At 34.9% G+C, this 14,506-nt stretch overlaps 1 pseudogene; it reads right to left on the reverse strand.

Moving 5' to 3' along the window:
* Window positions 1-6,710: 6,710 nt before the first annotated feature.
* Window positions 6,711-14,506, reverse strand: part of LOC125680202 (uncharacterized) — an 11,813-nt pseudogene continuing 4,017 nt past the window's right edge.

Raw genomic sequence — 14,506 nt, forward strand, 5'->3', positions numbered from 1 at the left:
AAAAATGGATGCCAAACTTTTTCGCCGATTTCGGCGATTTTTGACCTTTCATCTCCAATATCTTTTTTCTTGCAAATATTTTGTTAAGACATGTAGAACAAAAGTTGTACACATTTACGAGATCTTTTCGAAAATATCAAGATTTAGGGGCTAGCCCCTTCAATTAGGGATCTAGAAGGGCTCAAAGTCTAGATCAAATATCTCAAAAATCGTTAATATTTTGGTATAAGTCAAAGAACAAAAAATGTTCATCTCAACAATCCAAATCTATTCATATAAAAATTTAGGTCATATGTTACGTAATAAGGGATTTTAAGGGCCAAAACCATAAATTTGTTACCCCTTGTATCTCGAAAACGACAAATATTTTGAAAAGCAATAAAGAACAAAAGTTGTTCAGAATGATGATCTGAACAATATGCATATTTCGTTTTTACCCTATGTGGCCCCGTTAGGGAGCTACAGTTTGGCCCCTAAAACATTACTTCTAGAAATAACTCGAGAACGGTAAAGAATTTCTAAATACTTGTTGAACAAAAAATGTTTGAAATGTCATGACCTTTCTTACGATATCAAGCAAAACGGGCTGACCCTTTAAATTAGGGGCCCAGAAGGGTCCAAAAGTTTATGAGAATATCTCAGAAACTATTAATATTTTGTAATAAGTCATTGAAGCGGAAATGTTCATCTAAACGAGTTTGTTCTTTTCAAATCAAAAAGTAGGTCATATGTTACGTAATAAGGGATTTTAAGGGCCAAAATCATAAATAATTGACGCCTCATATCTTGAAAACGACAAATATTTTGAAAAGCATTATTGAACAAAAGTTGTTCAGAATGATAATCTAAACAATATGTACATTTCGTTTTTTCCCTATGTGGCCCCGTTAGGGAGCTACAGTTTGGCCCCTAAATATTTCTTGTAGAGATAACTCGAGAACGGTAAAGAATTTCTAAATACTTGTTGAGCAAAAAATGTTTAAAATGACAAGGTTTTCTTACGATATCAAGCAAAACGGGCTGGCCCTTTAAATTAGGGGTTCAGAAGGGTCCAAATGTTTTTGAGAATATCTCAGAAACTATTAATATTTTATAATAAGTTGTAGAAGCGGAAATGTTCATCTCAACGAGCTTGATCTTATCAAATCAAAAAGTAGGTCATGTGTTACGTAATTAGAGATTTTAAGGGCCAAAATCGTAAATATTTGACGCCTCATATCTTGAAAACGACATATTTTTTGAAAAGCATTATTGAACAAAAGTTGTTCAGAATGATGATCTAAACAATATGTACATTTCGTTTTTTCCGTATGTGGCCCCGTTAGGGAGCTACAGATCGGCCCCTAAAAATTTCTTGTAGAGATAACTCGAGAACGGTAAAGAATTTCTAAATACTTGTTGAACAAAAAATGTTTAAAATGACAAGGCCTTTCTTACGATATCAAGCAAAAGGGGCTGGCCCTTTAAATTAGGGGCCCAGAAGGGTCCAAAGGTTTAAGAGAATATCTCAGAAACTATTAATATTTTGTAATAAGTCATAGAAGCGGACGTGTTCAGCTACATCTTCATTTCCTTATTGCCAGAATTAAAGGCGTATATTGTGTAATTTGTGATTTTGTTGGCCAGAATACTAGTCATCTTACTAGAATTTTCTCGTCAAATGCTGTAACTAGAAATCTTAGTGCATGAATTTTGCTTTACCGTCATGTCTCAGCTTTTCTGAATTTTGACGGAAGACCTACTCGTTGTGCGCAACGAGATCTCTTCTACTTATTATTATTTTCCTTGGTAGTACACGCGTTTTTCTCAGCCATTTCTCGATCGATTTTCACGAAATTTTCAGGAAAGATGTCTTTTGGTGACGAGACTTTGCTTGCAAAATTTCGTGCTTGACGTCACTTCCGGTCACGAGTTATCTCTCTTTTAGTGACTTTTTGAAGGGCCTTGTTGTCCACACATCTCCTCCGTTAGTTTTGAAGCTAGAGTCTTGAAATTTCTACACAAGATAGAGTAAACATTTTAGAAGATTTGTGGGGGATTCGATTTTACCGGAGGCGATTTGCCTAAACGCTCGCCTGGACCAGAAAAAATGGATGCCAAACTTTTTCGCCGATTTCGGCGATTTTTGACCTTTCATCTCCAATATCTTTTTTCTTGCAAATATTTTGTTAAGACATGTAGAACAAAAGTTGTGCACATTTACGAGATCTTTTCGAAAATATCAAGATTTAGGGGCTAGCCCCTTCAATTAGGGATCTAGAAGGGCTCAAAGTCTAGATCAAATATCTCAAAAATCGTTAATATTTTGGTATAAGTCAAAGAACAAAAAATGTTCATCTCAACAATCCAAATCTATTCATATAAAAATTTAGGTCATATGTTACGTAATAAGGGATTTTAAGGGCCAAAACCATAAATATTTTACCCCTTGTATCTCGAAAACGTTAGGGAGCTACAGTTTGGCCCCTAAAAATTACTTCTACAAATAACTCGAGAACGGTAAAGAATTTCTAAATACTTGTTGAGCAAAAAATGTTTAAAATGACAAGGCCTTTCTTACGATATCAAGCAAAACGGGCTGGCCCTTTAAATTAGGGGTTCAGAAGGGTCCAAATGTTTTTGAGAATATCTCAGAAACTATTAATATTTTATAATAAGTTGTAGAAGCGGAAATGTTCATCTCAACGAGCTTGATCTTATCAAATCAAAAAGTAGGTCATATGTTACGTAATTAGAGATTTTAAGGGCCAAAATCGTAAATATTTGACGCCTCATATCTTGAAAACGACAACTATTTTTTGAAAAGCATTATTGAACAAAAGTTGTTCAGAATGATGATCTAAACAATATGTACATTTCGTTTTTTCCGTATGTGGCCCCGTTAGGGAGCTACAGATCGGCCCCTAAAAATTTCTTGTAGAGATAACTCGAGAACGGTAAAGAATTTCTAAATACTTGTTGAACAAAAAATGTTTAAAATGACAAGGCCTTTCTTACGATATCAAGCAAAAGGGGCTGGCCCTTTAAATTAGGGGCCCAGAAGGGTCCAAATGTTTTTGAGAATATCTCAGAAAGTATCAATATTTTATAATAAGTTGTAGAAGCGGAAATGTTCATCTCAACGAGCTTGATCTTATCAAATCAAAAAGTAGGTCATATGTTACATAATTAGAGATTTTAAGGGCCAAAATCGTAAATATTTGACGCCTCATATCTTTAAAACGACATATTTTTTGAAAAGCATTATTGAACAAAAGTTGTTCAATGTGTCATAACCTATCGATCAATATCAAAAGATGGGTCTGTGGGCCTCATGGCTCGCCTGTAGAGTCGATTTTTGTCGATATCAGTCGATTTCAAAAACTTGTAACTGGTAAATATTTTGTAAGGACATATTGAACAAAAGTTGTTCAGTTTATCGAGATCTATCGATTGATATCAAGAAATAGGCCTATGGTCCTAATGGCTCGCCTGTAGAGTCGATTTTTTGTCAATATCGGTCGATCTCAATAACTTTTTACAGGTAAATATTTTGTAAAGACATATAGAACTAAAGTTGTTGAGTCTATAGAGGGCTAACAAATGACATCAAGAAATAGGCCCGCGGGCCTTATGGCTCGCCTGGAGAGTCGAATTTCAAACGAATTTCACCGCAACTTTGCTTCAGAAGCTTATGATATGAAAAATTGATTATATCTAAAGTGTCTTAAAGTCGGAAACTAAATTGGGACTCATTTGTCTTTTTTTTTTTTTTTTAACTCCGAGTGCATCAACAAATCGGACGGAAGACCTACTCGTTGCTCGCAACGAGATCGTGTCTAGTTATTATTATTATTATTATTCTTTTTCTCCGGTACTTTTTTGTCCGGTAGTGTTCTCAGGAACTACAAAAGGGATCGATATGAAACTTTCCAGGATGATAGTATAGCGTTTGTAGATGTGCATAGTGATAGTCATTTTATTTGCACGTGCATGCACGCGCGCGCACGTGCATTGCAATTTTGGTACAAAAAATGGAAAATCAGAATATTGAAGGAAGCGATATAAAACCTAAATAGGATGATAGTATATCATTTGTACATATGAAAAATAATAGTTATTTTGCGAGCACGCTCACGCATGCGCGTGCACGCGCATTACAAAATTTGTACGCTAACTTTGGAATCAGTCTAACTTTTTTGTTGTTCATTGAAATGGCTTGAAATTCATATCATAGGTAGATATTGAGACCCTTAACTGATTTACATGGTCAAAATTACCAATTTGCACGCGCATGCACGTGCGCTTCATTTTGATTGGATAATGCTAAAACGTTTGTAACTATCTTATTTATGAAGCGAATGAGATGATATTCACAGCATACGTAGACAATATGTGTATCTATATGTTGGTGTAACAAAAAATGCCCACGCGCATGCGCGTGCAACGTTTTTTAAATATTCAATTTTTAAAGGACTATAAGGTTTTTGTTTTTCATCAAATTCTATTGATATTAGGGGTTTAGATGCATCTTGGTACTCCTTACAAATTGCTATGGTTAGAATTACTGCTCAGCACGTGCATGCACGTGTGCTGATTTCTGATTGGACGATTTTAAAATCGCTATAACTTCCTTATATTTGGTGGAAACGTTATGAAATTCATACTGTGGGTATATGATACAAATGCCTGTTGAACGACATCAACAAAAATTCGGAATCATACGCGCGTGTATGCACGTGCAACGCTTTCTTTCATTTCTTGGTACTGAAATGACCATATTGAACGTACTACATGTAATTAAAGGCTAAAATAAAATGATTTTTTCCTATAGATTCACAAGGACATCACTTTTTAATTGGGGGAGGTTTGGGGAACATCTGTAACGGTCCCCGTTACAATTAGAACTAGTTATTATTATTCTTTTTCTCCGGTACTTTTTTGTCCGGTAATGTTCTCAGAAACTACAAAAGGGATCGACATGAAACTTTCCAGGATGATAGTATAGCGTTTGTAGATGTGCATAGTGATAGTCATTTTGTCTGCACGTGCATGTACGCGCGCGCACGTGCACTGCAATTTTGGTACAAAAAATGGAAAATCAGAATTTTAAAGGGATCGATATGAAACCTAAATAGGATGGTAGTATATCACTTGTAGATATCAAAAATAATAGTTATTTTGTCTGCACGCGCACGCATGCGTGTGCACGTGCATTATAAAATGTGTACACTAACTTTGGAATCAGTCTAACTTTTTTGTTGTTCATTGAAATGACTTGATATTCATATCATAGGTAGATATTGAGACCCTTAACTGATTTACATGGTCAAAATTACCAATTTGCACGCGCATGCACGTGCGCTTCATTTTGATTGGATAATACTAAAACTTTTGTAACTATCTTATTTATGAAGCGAATGAGATGATATTCACAGCATACGTAGACAATATGTGTATCGACATATTGGTGTAACAAAAAATGCCAACGCACACGCGCATGCGCGTGCAACGTTTTACAAATGTTCAATTTTTAAAGGACAATAACGTTTTTGTTTTTCATCAAATTCTATTGATATTAGGGGTTAGATGCATCTTGGTACTCCTTACAAATTGCTATGGTTAGAATTACTGCTCAGCACGTGCATGCACGTGTGCTGATTTCTGATTGGACGATTTTAAAATCGCTATAACTTCCTTATATTTGGTGGAAACGTTATGAAATTCATACTGTGGGTATATGATACAAATGCCTGTTGAACGACATCAACAAAAATTCGGAATCATACACGCGTGCGCGTGTATGCACGTGCAACGTTTTCTTTCATTTCTTGGTACTGAAATGACGATATTGAACGTACTACATGTAATTAAAGGCTAAAATAAAATGATTTTTTCCTATAGACATCACTTTTTAATTGGGGGAGGTTTGGGGAACATCTGTAACGGTCCCCGTTACAATTAGAACTAGTTCAATTTACGATGATTGTTTCAGCCAATTTACCTAATCAATATATTTACTACGATTCGTATTTCAAATTCAAGATATAATTCAACAAGGATTTAACCTAACCCTTTACTTCCCTAAATCCAATGTCCCCGGACAACTGGCCCTTACCAATGGTTCAGACTACCGACCTGATGTTTCTTACCAGCTGATGTCTCGATCCAGCTCACTTTGACACTGGGGTACAGACTTATTCAGCCTTTATTGCCAAGTGTCAAAGCTACGATGGTTGATCAGCTAGCCAACCTACACTATAAGGCTTATTCAGCCCTAACGTAGCTAACCTACACTATAAGGTTACAAAAGATCGGCTTATTCAGCTTCTCTTATGGTGCTCTTCTCTGCACAGCTGCGGAGATCAGACTGACTGATCTGCGGTCGACCGCTGTATATATAGCATTGGCCCAATCCATTTCACTGTAGGGAAAACAGGTTATCACCATGGCAAAACCCCATACCACCCGAGTTTCTTTGATTGGTATAACCTGATTCATCACACTATGTTCAGTTTGACCCTTGACCTTGTGATCTTAAACTCATGGAACATCGACTTCTTCACCAATGTACCAAGTTAGATGTCTGTCAAGCAAAGGGTTCTTAAAATATTGAGTGGACAAGACTTCAACTACTGATCGAAAGGTGCAAAACAATATACCCCTCTTTTTCAAAGGAGGTATAACTTGACACATTATACAAGAATTAAATAATTCAGTTTAAAATAAATCTAGGTCTTGCAGTTTTTTTTAAGTTTCATCCAAACTTGTGTAGAACAGTCTTTCTTTGCATCAGTTTTCTTTGTAACCAAAATTGTTGGAACATAATTATCAAGTTCCTTAAATTGAAATGTTTTCGGTTTCACCGTCAAACCCATTTCAATTTCATTCTTATACAGATTCAAACTTTCAGCTAAAACCTGAGAATGGAATCCAAACTTTCCCTCTCTTTCAATGTCTTCTGTTATTCCTGACAACAGGTGCTTGTAGTTTAACACTAACCAGGTTGCAATCACTGTGGGCAATCGCAAGCTTTGATTTGAATAAAATAATGGCATCTCTTTACTCGCAAGATAAATGTCCTGATGAGAATCATAAAAATGAAATTGAATATGACTCGTGCTCACTCCAATAAATGGCACAAGATTTAGAAATGGGTGGCATTTCTTCTCATAAAAAGAAAAAACAATAGTTTGAGAAAACAATTGTGACAAGTGATTTTTAAGGTCTTCAGACTTCTTTTCCTCCATCTGAGAGAGAGTATCATCCGAGAATTCATCATCTGATGAGTCTGTGTCTAAATTCTCAGGAATTACAAATGCACCTATATCAACATCAGCTTCACATTTCTGCCTTTTTGAACTCCCAGTCTCATTTGCATGTTTTCCAAATAGAATGTGAAATCTGCCATACCATGTTTTAGAATTACCTGAAAATAGATTGTAAATAATGCATCCTCTTTGCCTATGGGCAGACAATATCTTACTATGTCCAGTTGACCCTTGACCTTGTGACCTAGAAATCCATGGGGGTCATTTCCTCTAGAAAGAACCAGTGTATCTATTTTGACATCAGTCAAGCAGAGTTCTCACGTTAAGGAGTGGACAACACTTCATCTTCCAACAGACCAATCAACAGGTGTAACCAATAAATGGTTATTCCCCCTTTTTCAAGGAGATCCATGTATGCTCTTAATTTTAAAAGTTACTGAAGTTATGAAAAGGCTGAAAATTACCATTAAAAAAAAAATTTCAAATGGTCAATGGTTTCGAAAGAAGAGATTTTCATTATTGGTCAACAATAAATACAACAAGAGTACCACAAACAGTACATAATATGTCCGTGAAAATGTTTACATAGAGTGTTTTTCTTCAGCCATAATTTGTAGAACTTGGCTTCGGGTGGTATCAGCCATCACCCGGCTGTGACATACATGTACTTTCTTTGCATTATATGAATAAAGGGTCTTAGCCTAACCTGTGACAAGAGGTAGATGGACAAACCCAGAGTTTTGTGTGTAAAATTTTTCTTCAAATTCAACCAAGATCAACAACCTGTAAATTAATATTCAAAATGTCAAAGAAAATTAAAAATTGTTGAGAATCAAATTCCTTGCACTAATAATGCACATCTTCCATTATTTACATATACCATATAGCTTCTAAACTGTGAGAGACAAACTATGTCCTTTATTTTAATTATAATATTTCCTCAAAATGAACTAATTAGTTCAACAACATGTAATTTTCTTTAAAATTGAAGAAAATCAAAATCCTTGCCACATGCACATCTTCCAAACCCATTATAAATACTCTGTAAAATAAGAATGTCTTCACTTGCAAACTGTGGAAGGAAAACAGACAAATCATGTTAATATTCTCTCTATGTAATAATTCCTCAAAACTGACTAAGTTCAACATGTAATTTACTCAAAAATTTAAGAAAATCAAAATCCTTGCAAAATGCACACCTTCAATACCCATATAAACCCTTTAAAATAAAAAGTTCTCACTTGAAAACTGACCAAACAAATTATGTAATCTTTGTAATATTTCCTCAAAACTCGATCTGATTAAGTTCTGAACAAGCTGTTATTTCCTCAAAAATTTAAGAAAATCAAAGTCTTTGCCACACACACATTTTCAAATATATCCCTACAAACACTCTGTATTGTGGGAGGAGTTTGCCGGACAAATTATGTACCCTCAATATAACAATAATTTTCAAATAAAGGGGCAAAACTCCTGCAAGAGAGGTCGAAATGGATGAAAATTGCAACATGATCTAGTGATCCACAAAGAAGCTACAAAGCAAGTTTCAGCTTAATTGATATGTGACAGAGAAATTAAATTAGAAACACAAAACCCAGAACGGGCAGACATTGCTGTACCAATTGTCACGTCTAAAGACAGAATGTGTTTAAAATATTGTTTGATATCATTTGCTTTGAAACAATATTTTTAAAGACGAACACTGAATTTTGTAAACTTAAGTGGGAGTTTGATTTTGCTTACAGGTATAATTTTTTTGAGAGTTTCTTTTTTTTTTTCCTTCTCATTTCCAATTTGCAGCTTAAAATTTTATATCATTATTCATTATCTCCAATTAACTATATATTATTCTAATTGAAGATTCTTACCAACTGAAGTGTTCCCATATCTGATGACTTCTTTACGTGAACATGGGCATTCTTTCCTTTTTTTAATGCTATGATTATCCAAAACATATGCTTTAGTCAATGAAAGGGGTGGAAAAAAAATGAATGGCAAGCTTTGCTGCCCAGTCAGATTCATTTCTTCCTGTTTCTTCTGATTCCTGTGTCTCTACCTGAAGTGCCTTGCTTGCCTCTGAAATAAAGAAACATTCTGGTTTGGGTCAACGTTCATAGGGTGATGTCTTATTTTATGAAGTAAATATTTATACTGAATAATCATGCATTGAATTTTTTGGAGCTGGTAAGTTAGTAACATCAGTTAGCTCCCCATGGAAGGCCATGTCCCCTTGCACTGATCAGTGTCAACAAGCTTTCTCTTTGAAGTCCTGTAGTGACCTTTACCTTTGATCTTTTAATCCCAAAATTAATAGGGTTATTCTTCTCTTGATAACAAAAATACAAATAAAAGTATCAAATCAACCAAGAGTGTCTACACTGGTTTTCAAGTCACACAAGTTATTAAAGGGACCTATTGAAGGGGGCATGGTCCTTCATTTGAACAAACTTGAATCCTCTTCACCCAAGGGTAATTTAATCATGCTGAGTTTGGTTTAAATTGGCCCAGCTAGTGGTTCTGGCGAAGAAGATGAAAATGTGAAAAGTTTACACCAATAGACAATGGAAAAAGTTTGATCAGAAAAGCTCACTTGAGCCTATGGCTCAAGTGAGCTAAAAACTAATTAAATGCAGAAAGGGAATTACAACTGTATACCAAAATTGTGAAATTTGCATTCCCAGGGTTCCGACTCCAAGGCAGGTCCAAATTAGTCATATAATGTTAAGTCAAAATTCCATTCACTTGTAAAATATTCATTACTTTTGAACTGAAACTCTCAATTTGCAGACACTAGAAATTCAATGAAACAATATTAATAGCAATTTTATTTTGGAATGATTGACTTCTCAATCATTTCATCATAATATTCAGATTTTGACTTAAGCTTAAGATGGTTCACATCATGCACTCTGAATTGCTGCAACACACATTCTGAATAGAAAAGCCTTTAAGTGGGTCATGGTGCACAAATCCATCCGACATGTGAACTGATTGTGTATTTCTCCGAGAGGGAGATTGTGACAAAATGTCCGTGCAATATCTATCTATAAGGATAAAAAGTCCAGAAAACCATTTGATCTACTCTTAGCCCTAAAGTAGGTCATGGTGCACCAATTAAGTTGAAATGTGAACTGATTATGTATTTCTCTGAGAGGGAGGTTATGACAAAATTTCAGAACAATACCTGTGACCATACTGAAAAAAAATCTGGAAAACTGTTCAATTTACTTCTACCCCTAAAGTTCTGTAGGTCATAGTGCACCAATCCAACTGAAATGCTAACTGTACTTGTATTCTTCCGAGAGGAGGCCTTTGACTAAATATCAGGGTTAAATCTGTATTAGTAATGAAAAACAGCCGACCTACTTATAGCTCTAAAGTAGGTTAAGGATCGACGCACCAATCCAGCTGAAATGCAGTCTCACTCTTACATTTCTTGAGGAAGAAATTGTGACCAAATTTCAAAGTCGTACATGTATGCATCTGTTATGGAAAAAAGTCCGGAAAACATGACCTCGGACAGACAGCCAGATGCATGGACAGCACCATAACACAATATATCCTGTCTAATGACGGGCGTATAAAAACTATATAGCAACAATTCCTGGTTTGTATTGAGCTTAAAATGTGAAAGCTGATTAATGTTCTCTCTCTATCAAATTCACAATAATTTCTTAATCTGACATCACCTCATGACTAATTTACAATTATATTAATGGGCGACTTGATCAATTTTGGCCAGTTTCAGTGACACTTCTGCGTTGTAGTTTATGTGGCTGATTCAGTGATTGTATTAAGTAAAATAAAAACTGCCAAAATTGTCAGCCAAGTACAGGTGATGCAGGTACTAGTATGCATGTATCATCTGTTGTTTGTATGGTATCGTCACAAGGTTTACTCATAAAAGGTCATATAAAACATGGTGACCTTCTTGTAGTTGCTTCCTATTCATGCATAAAACTACATGCTATTATGCCATTATATTTTACAAGCAGTTATGACTACTCAACAATGGTATGTTCCACGGGCCTGCATCACTCACCTACATGAAGTCTAAGGTAGTTCCATGATGGCATCCTCATGTTACTTATCAAAATTAATGGTTAAAAGTGGAAAACTATTAATTTCCACTCATTATAATAGTTAAATTTACTTAATAACCAGAGAAAATGTGTATGTTGCTACCTTTTTAAAGATGTCAGACATGTACAAAAACTGAAGTATATGTCAATTAACATACGCAAATCACACATTTTCGTAAAATCGTTATACAGAATAATAAAAATAGATTTCTAAACTTGTTAAAATGAAAATTTATTTTATGTCAACAGTTTAAAAAAACTATTAATTCATATTAAATATGTATAAATTAATTGTGGATATTTGGGAAATCATGCAGTAGAAATACCAGTGTAGGAGTAATTGCCCTTGACAATTTTTTTAAAATTATTAATAATTATCTACGGATTGATTGATTGAATAAATACTGTTTAACTCTCGATAACCTTTCACTCATAAGGAGACGTCACCACTGCCGATGAAGGGCTGCAAAATTTAGGCCTAACAGGCGCGTAGCCAGACAGAAAATGAAGTGTACGCAAAGTAAGGCAGGGGGTCTGGGGGCCGCCTTGAGGCCCCCAGTGGGTCCAGGGCGAAGCCCTGGTGGGGGCCCAGGGGGCGAAGCCCCCGGAAGCTCCTGGGTTTTATTGATTACAATCACCAATTCTTTTGAGTATACAACGGGTATTTTGGCTGTCAATTTTCCAAACAAACGAATTCAAACAATAGAATAGACATGATGATTGGAGTTAATCATAAATCGGAAATACATAGCGCAAAGTTACACTTAAGGCAATGACATAAAAATGTAAAAATAATTTCTCTCTTCTTTTTTTTTTAGCAAATGATGTGTACGCAGTTGCGTATAGGCAGCTACGCGCCTGCCTAAGCTCGGCACTCATGGCCTTTAAGCAGGGAGGGGTCTTTATCGTGCCACACCTGCTGTGACACGGTACCTCAGTTTTTGCGGTCTCATCCGAAGGACCGCCCCATTTAGTCGCCTCTTACGACAAGCCAAGGGTACTGAGGACCTATGCTAATCTAGATCCCCACGGGATATCAACTTTTTCAGTATCAATAGGTTACCAATTTTTTTATTAATGGAGTGAATAAAATTCCTCTCAAAGATATATTTTTATCATCACAAAGTTTAATTTAGTAAGGATTTTTGCAAAAACCTATGACATCACACGAAGATCGATTAACTTTAACGTAGTTCCACACTCCTGTGACGTCATAAGATTTTGCAAAGTCAATAACTTAATGACTGGAACATAAATTTTGTTGGAGTCTTTTTCAATAGTTATTGTAAAAAAAATTGTTAGCCATAAAATATTTTAAAAGTCTTAGTTATATTTGAATAGTCAACTATGTGTTTCAAAATATTGAATCCAAGGACAATAACTCTGTTTTCATTAAATTATTTATCAAGTCCATTATGCAATAGATTTCCTATATTTTTCACAAACATATTACCAAGGTGATAAGGAATTATTATCTGTGTCTTTTCATGAAATTACATAAAATTTTAATCCATGAGTTGTTTTGAATAGCTCAGCTGTATGGTGCCAGACTTAGGTTTTTTATGGGGGTATACATACTCTGAAAGCTATAGATTTGAAATTATTAAGGAAAGGTATGGATTTTCCCCCATAAATAACTATAACAGATGTACATCTACTAATATAAACAGAAAAAATGATATGTAAACCATGCTATAAGGAAATTGTGTCTATATTTGTTTGTTTTTTAACATTTTGGAGAATAAGGTTAATTCAATAATTTTGCACGTATTATAATAAAACTTTACGAACATATTGAAAATGACATGTGTTTTAGTTATTGACATGTTTCCTGATAAATAAATGCAATTTAAATTATTTTTTTGGTTTTTATTTTAAAATAACAACAGATAACTGTTTCCAATGAATTTCATAAAAATCTACATAGGGGTACACTACTTCAGTAGTGTCTGTAATGAAAATAAATATGGAAATCCTTAACCAATTTGCCTTTTCTCATTACTCTGAATGTTAATCTATTGATTCCAAACAAAAAAATGCTACCTAAACCCCAAAAATCCAGGCCTAAGGACCCACCTTAAGCACATCAGATTATGCAAATACTTATATATATAAGGATAATATTATAACAAAGATGTAATATGATTCTTAGGGTAATCTAGTGACAGGTTGCTGCGAGATCGAGGTCATACGAATATGGAAACCGATATTCGTATCTACACATTTTGTTTGCTTTAAAGTATTACATTTTGTTATGAATGACTTAAAGTATTATATTAAAAAGTGTATTTAGAAAATATTATGCAATTTATGTGCTACTCAGACAAATGAAAATTCTTATAATGAATTTTCTTTGAAATTGGCATATTGGATAACTGGTTTACATATTTCTTCCGTATTTCCGAATTTGTGACCTCAGACGTCAATTAATGCACAACATGAATTACTGTCGGGAAGAATAGCATTTTTTGCTTATTTGACAGGTTTATTGCCTCAGCTCCACTCTGAATCAACAGGTAGGTGGCATATACTATATAGTTCTGTCACCACTTGTCAGATAATTATGTCGATTTGTCAGATCTTTATGTTGCCTTGTCAGATCTTTATGTTGCCTTGTCAGATCTTTATGTTGCCTATGTTGCCTTGTCAGATCTTTATGTCGACTCGTCAGATCTTTTTGTCAACTTGTCACTTATTCACATGTTTAAAAATTCAACACGAAAACGTTTCCATGTCCAGTTTGTGCCATCCAGTTGACAACATATTTTACTGACAAGTCAACATAAAGATCTGAAAAGTCAACATAATCATCTGACAAGTCGACATAATTTTCTGAAAAGTTGACAGCAGCGGTGGTCTAGAGGTAGAGTGTTCGCCCCACATGTGGAAGACCAGGGTTTGAATCCCAGCCGCAATAGACCTTAGTCGTTAAAACAGGTAGTGACAGTTCCATCGCCAATCACTCCGCATCAGGTGCGAATGTCACAGGTCCTCGGAGATGACCTTAAAAATGGATGTCCCATGTCATAATAGGTGAAATCAAATGATAACATTCTTCAAATTATGTCGACTTGTAAGATAATTATGTTGACTTGTCAGAAAATTATGTCGACTTGTAAGATAATTATGTCGACTTGTCAGAAAATTATGTCGACTTGTTGGATATTATGATCA

Source organism: Ostrea edulis, chromosome 2 (genome assembly GCF_947568905.1).
Source record: "Ostrea edulis chromosome 2, xbOstEdul1.1, whole genome shotgun sequence".
Classification (NCBI taxonomy): Eukaryota; Metazoa; Mollusca; class Bivalvia; order Ostreida; family Ostreidae; genus Ostrea; species Ostrea edulis.